The following is a 6138-nucleotide window of genomic DNA, read 5'->3' on the forward strand; positions in this document are numbered from 1 at the left end:
AGGAGGAAGAGGAGGAGATTCCTTTCTTCTCCCATTTCCTCACTCCTCCATACTTTTAAGGCCACCTCAGGGTCACCATAATACCCAACTCTAGCGGAAACCATTTGTATGGTTTGCATGATAAACGGTGACCTTCTTGAATTGTGCAACACGACAGCACAGCCTGACTCTCTATAGCTGGATCATCCTGCTCTCCATCCCATCTCTTCTTGCAGGCTCTTAATTCTTGATAGATGAAAATGTTGCTGGCTTGGAACATCACACTAAAGTACTAGATATGGGTGAGTTGTTAGGGGGACAAAAACATCTTGCTGACACAGAGGATACTGTCTGAAGAAGACAGCACTCAGGAATGCCTAGTGATTGGCATGATGCTTGGGCTGGCAAGTGGGGGCCCAGGTGTGCCTCATAGTGTGCTTGTCTGGCATTCACCACAGAGGAAAGGCAGCCAGCACTCACTGAGGACCCACATCAGCCCAGGCCTATACCTGAGCTTTCTCATGCTCTCTCACTTACTCTTCAATAGGCCCCATAGAGACGAGGACACAAAGGCTCAGAGAGATTTAGCCAGGCCCCCAGAGTTGGTGAGTTGCAGAGGTAGGAGTCAAATCCAGGCTGTGTGGCTCTTACCCTCCACATGACAAGGCTACCCAGGAGAAGGAATATAGAAAAAAAAAACCCCAGAAATAACTATAAATAGGGTTGATGCTTTCTTTCTTTATCTTTCTTTCTTTTTTCTTTCTTCTTTGTTTTTCTTTCTTTTCTTTCTTTCTTTTTCTTCTTTTCTTTCTTTCTTTTTGTTCTTTTCTTTCTTTCCTTCTTTCATAGAGAAGAGGCAGTTTTTTTTTTTTGGTTTTTTTTTTGACAGTCTTGCTCTGTTGCCGAGGCTGGAGTGCAGTGACACAATCTTGGCTCACTGCAGCCTCCGCCTCCCAGGTTCAAGGGATTCTCCTGCCTCAGCCTCCCAAGTAGCTGGGATTACAGGTGCGCAGCACCACACTCGGCTAATTTTCAAAAAATTGTTTTTAGTAGAGATGGATTTCACCATGTTGGCCAGGCTGGTCTTGAACTTCTGACCTCAAGTGATCTGCCCACCTCAGCCTCCCAAAGTGCTGGGATTACAAACATGAGTCACTGTGCCCGGCTGAAGAGCTAGATTTAAAACAAATTTTTTGTGTGTGTATTAGGTTCCTAGAGATGCAGTAATTAATTACCACAAACTGGGAGGCTGGAAACAACAGCAATGTATCCCCTCACATTCTGGAGGCTAGAAACCCAAAATGAAGGACTGTGCTCCCTCTGAAGCCTCCAGGGAAGAATGCTCCTTGCCTCTCACTAGCTTCTGGTGGCTCCAATAATCCTTGCCATTTCTGAGCTTGCAGCTGCATCACTCCAATCTCTGCCTTCATTGTCACGTGGCCTTCTTCCCAGGGTGTTTCCCCATGTGTCCTCTCCTTTTCTTGTAAGGACACCATTGGATTTAGGTCCCTCTCTAATCTAGTATAATCTCATCTTAACTGATGACATCTGCAACTACCCTATTTCCAAATAGGTCACATTTGAGGTTTTGGGTGGTCATGAATTTTGGGGAGACATATTCAACCCACCACACCTTGCTTCCCAATTCTGCTCCAAGCCAGCCCAGGCTAGAGTCTAAAGCCCAGCACTGCCTCACTTTCAGATTGATTTCTGTAGAAATATCAGCTCAGTAGCAGTTCATCCCAGTCTACAGATGTATTTTATAAATTTATAAATTGAGCCATGTGGTAGGAAAACATTATTAAGGGAATGGAGGTCTCTCGGGGCTTGAATTTCTGAAAGTGCTTCTCGGTGCCAGCAGCCTTGACCCCTCAGCATGTAGAAGCAACAGATGGACTTTCTTGCTCAGGAGCTGGCCCTTACCACCTGTCATTATGTCTCCAATCTGGACATCCCTGTAATGGTGTCGATGCCAACCATGTCCCTAAGGTGCCTCATGGCGTGCTTGTGTGGCACTCATCCTGGAGGAAGATAATGGTCTGAGCATCTTCATCCTGGTCATCACCCAGGCAGGCCCTGCATGAATAGTAACATTACAGTGATGAGATATTTCTTGCCATTGTAGGTGGCCTGGATGTCAACTCAGGGTGTGCTGACACCTAGGCCAGTGTTCTCGGAGTCCATGCCAGTGTGTTCTTGTCCTGATGCTCCATCTGATTGTCTACAGACTTCTCTGCTGCCTTCAAATTCCAGGAATCCTGCACGCCAACAGTCAGCTCTGCCACACTTCTGTCTCCCTGCACAATGAAGGTATGCACCTACACCCAGCTCTTCACCTACGCCCACTGCTCGCCTCTCCTCTTGGGCATTTCCATTTGCCACTCTCGCCACCTCCTGCTTGGGCCTCCAGGGGCTGCCTGTTCATCACACCTGGCCCTCATGACTTTCCCTAGCCATTCCCAGGTGAAGATGCCACCCATCGCAGTCCCATGCTGGAGATGCCAGGATAAAACGGGCAATGGAGTGGACCCAGAGAACTCTGCTCCTCCCCAACCCAGAAGTTACCAAGCAACAGTGAGTGGAAGCCCCTGGCTGCATAGGTGGAGGCCAGGTAGACCACTCCTCACCCCATCCCAAAGAACAGGAAATGAACTGTGAGGCCCCTAGGCCCAGCCAGGGAGGAATGCTGCACATAGGCCTGTGGTATGGATGCAGCCACACAGGTTTCTTTCAGAAGGAGAGGGTGGGAACAGGGGTGGCAGTCAACGCAATCTTCTCATAATTCCCAAGTGTTTTGCTAGAACAAAGAGCTAACCTCCAGCCTCAAGTCTCTCTGCAGGGCACTTAGTTCCTTCTCGCTGCAGAATCAGCAGCCCCGGAATCTGCCCAGGCTCCCCTCTTCAGCCACCCACTTTTATTTTTCTCTGCGGTACTTCCATCTGCTGATGTTGCCTGACATGCAATGTGCCACAAAACAGATTTGACAATTTGTTTATTGTCTATCTTCCCACTAGAATATATGCTCCTAGAAGGTGGGGCTCCTGCCCCAGAGCCTAGAACAGTGCCTGTCCAAGCTGAAGTGGCACTTAGGCAAAGTCATTGAATGAATTGCATGAGAGGGAAGCAGCCCAGTCCTGTCAAATGAGCTGGAAGAGACAGACTTCAGAGACAGTCTAATCTTTTTCTCTGTTAACATAAATAGCAAACAAGGAGAGTCTCTTTAAAAGGAAAAGATATTTACCTGGGAATAGAGCATTGTATTGGGAATATGCATATCATAGTAAACTATGTACATGTTCAGGGAGGTAAAGGAAGACAGATTTTTAAAGAAAGAAAGAGAAGGATTACATATTTGTTTTGACATAATTATCCTTGGCTCCAAAGATCAATAACAAGGGTGATGCCAGTCTAGGCTTGGATAGGCAGTGGCTGGGCAGATGTCTTTGCAGAAGTCTTTTTTGTGTAAGGCTGCAACGGCCTTTGTGCAAGGTCATGGTTTTTACAGAGTCTTGTGTGACAGTTTTTGTTATCAGGCTTACACGTATGAGAACTCTCTCTTCATGGCCTTTCCCAGCTCCATTTGTCAGGGTTCTTTCTTTCTTTTTTTAACATTAGTGACTCCATTTTGATTTTGACAACTTTCACAACCCTAATTTTTCCTGGAAGGAAACTGGGAGCAGTCCAGAGATTCTAAATAACTCCTCGGATTTGACACTGGAACTGGGTTTTGCATTTTTTTCAAGAAACTTAAGACACGCTGCCCCATTTGCCCTTCCCACACACTCTCTGAGGGATGTGATGATGGTGGGAGCAGAAGCTTAGAGAGGCTAAGTTGCTCAGATGACACAGCCAAAATTTAAGCTCAGATTTGTGTGACTCCAAAACTACAGCTTTTTAATAATTAGGTTGGGGATAACAAATACATTTCGTTTCAACAGCCAAGTGCACTTAACTGGGATGTGACTCAGGGCCACCATTTTGAGGAGTCTGAGGCTCCTCAGGTTCAGTAGATAAGAGTGCATGATTGATTAGCAATATCTGCCACCGGCACAGGGTGGGGAATGACAGCGTTCTGCCATCCCTGCCACTAGGCAATGATGCAATATTAGGTTCCTTATCTTAGACTCTTTGTCCCTCACCATACTGCTTCTGAGGCCAATATTCCTATGGTTCCTGCCTCAGCAATGAGAAGCCTATGACAAAGCTACCAAACACTGTCAAGTTGGAGGTGAGCAGAGCATGACTTCATTAGTAAGAAATGGAAAGACTATACTTTCAGGGATCATTTATATGATTTGTGGCTACAGAAGTTTCTCAGCGTGAGGAGCCCCAGAAACCATGAGGAGGAGACACAGCATTCTCTGTGGCGCGTGAGGCCAGCTCTTGGTTTTACTTCGCTACAACTGCATTTGCCATTGATGATCGTTCTTCTCTCATCTCAGGGAGAGTAGAAGGGAGAGAAGATGCAGCCTGAGTGATTCCTGTTTCAACATTTAAAAAGAAGAAAGAAAGAAACTGAATGCACATTTTGGTCATTCCAGAATCCTTTGCCCATGACTCAGGGCTTAGTATCACCTTTGTGTAGGAAGGACACCAATATGTTAAGCGTAGGGGAACAGATAATCCAAAATTATTTATATCTGTTTTTGGAAGCATCACATGACCTAGAGTGGCAGAGTTATCTCAATAACTATGTTTACCTGGGGTTATATTATCCTCTCAGAGTTCACACTGAAAGCGGGGAAGACAGCCTTGACATGTGCTTTGTGATGGTGGGACTGAAGACAGCAGCTGAAGGAAACATTTGCTGCCAGTGATACATAAAGCAGAGACTCCATTTTGTCCAGAATAGAGTATGAGCTGTGTATAGAAGGTCTGACCACTCCATGTTTGGGGATCCATGAATCAAGTCAGGGAACCCAGAAAATATTATTGAGTCATGAGCTAAGCCCTATAAAATGCCTTGTATCACACACAATAACAGATATTTCCATTTTCTCCCATCTGCTGAGATATGTTCTGCAGGATGCTATGTAATATGGGGTCTGGATGTGGACCCTGAGCTCAAGGAAACCATGCCCCAGCTCAGGAGACAAGACTCCTCTTACCAAGACACAACCTGCCCCGATGCCTCGATACTTTGTCTCCCTTCCTTCCCCATGAAGCAGCCTATCTTTATGCCAAATGCACGGGAATTCCTTGTAATTCCTCTGATATTTTGTATTGTTTTCACCTCCATGCCTTTGCTACTGTTCCCAGACTACCTTGCAAATAGCTCTTCAGGGTTTTGATTTTTGTCTCTGCCCCTCACCAGCTATGAGGTCCTGGAAAAGTTACTTAACTGCCTCTATGCCTCTGTTTCCTCCTCTTAAAGTGGGGATGACAACAGTTTTACCTCCTAGGGTTGTTGTAAAAATTAAATGAGTTATCACATATTAAAGCACTTAGAAGCACACTCAGCACTTAGAAGGATTAGACAAGAGTTAATAATTAGTATCATCACTCACCCTTCAAGACTCAACTTGAACGTTATCTCTACCAAGAAGCATTGCAAAAATTACCACAAACAAAGTCAAAAGACAAAAGATTACCTGGAAAAGAGGTTTGCAATACATATGACAAAGGACTGACTGGTTTCCTTAATTTATGGGGAACAAGTACAAATCTGTAGGAAGACAAGAGTTCAACAGAAAACCGCCCAGCTGTCAGGAACATGCAGTTCACCGAGAAAGAAATACAAGTGGCCAATAAGCAAGAAAAGATGCTTAATTTCACTCATAATTATGCAAGTCAAAATAGTAACAAGAAGCCATTTTTTTGCGTATCAGATTGGCAAAAGTTTTAAAGTTTGATGATACCCAGTGTTGGCAAGAATGGGGAAATTAACCATTTGCATATGCTCTTGAAGAAAGTATAGATTTCTGCAGCCCTTTCAGCAAGCATTTTGGAAATATTTATCAAAACCAGAAATGCACATTTCCTCAAATGCAGCAATTCTCCTTCTGTTTATTGATATCCTCACAAAAGAATATATATCAATATATGTCATACTATATTCTAGGGTTCTAAAACTGTGCCTGGCACATAGCGATTGCTCAATAAATAGTTGTTTTATAAATAAATTAAAAATAAATTAACCAAAATGTTCACTGTAGCAAT

At 44.5% G+C, this 6138-nt stretch overlaps 1 non-coding gene across 1 annotated transcript; it reads left to right on the forward strand.

Moving 5' to 3' along the window:
* The first annotated feature begins 4242 nt into the window (after window positions 1-4242).
* LOC115932061 (small nucleolar RNA U3) lies at window positions 4243-4458 on the forward strand. The gene has a single exon (XR_004068429.1). It is a non-coding gene; the product is annotated as a small nucleolar RNA U3 (small nucleolar RNA).
* The last annotated feature ends 1680 nt before the right edge of the window (window positions 4459-6138 follow it).

This window comes from Gorilla gorilla, chromosome 1 (genome assembly GCF_029281585.2).
Source record: "Gorilla gorilla gorilla isolate KB3781 chromosome 1, NHGRI_mGorGor1-v2.1_pri, whole genome shotgun sequence".
In the NCBI taxonomy this organism is placed as follows: domain Eukaryota; kingdom Metazoa; phylum Chordata; class Mammalia; order Primates; family Hominidae; genus Gorilla; species Gorilla gorilla.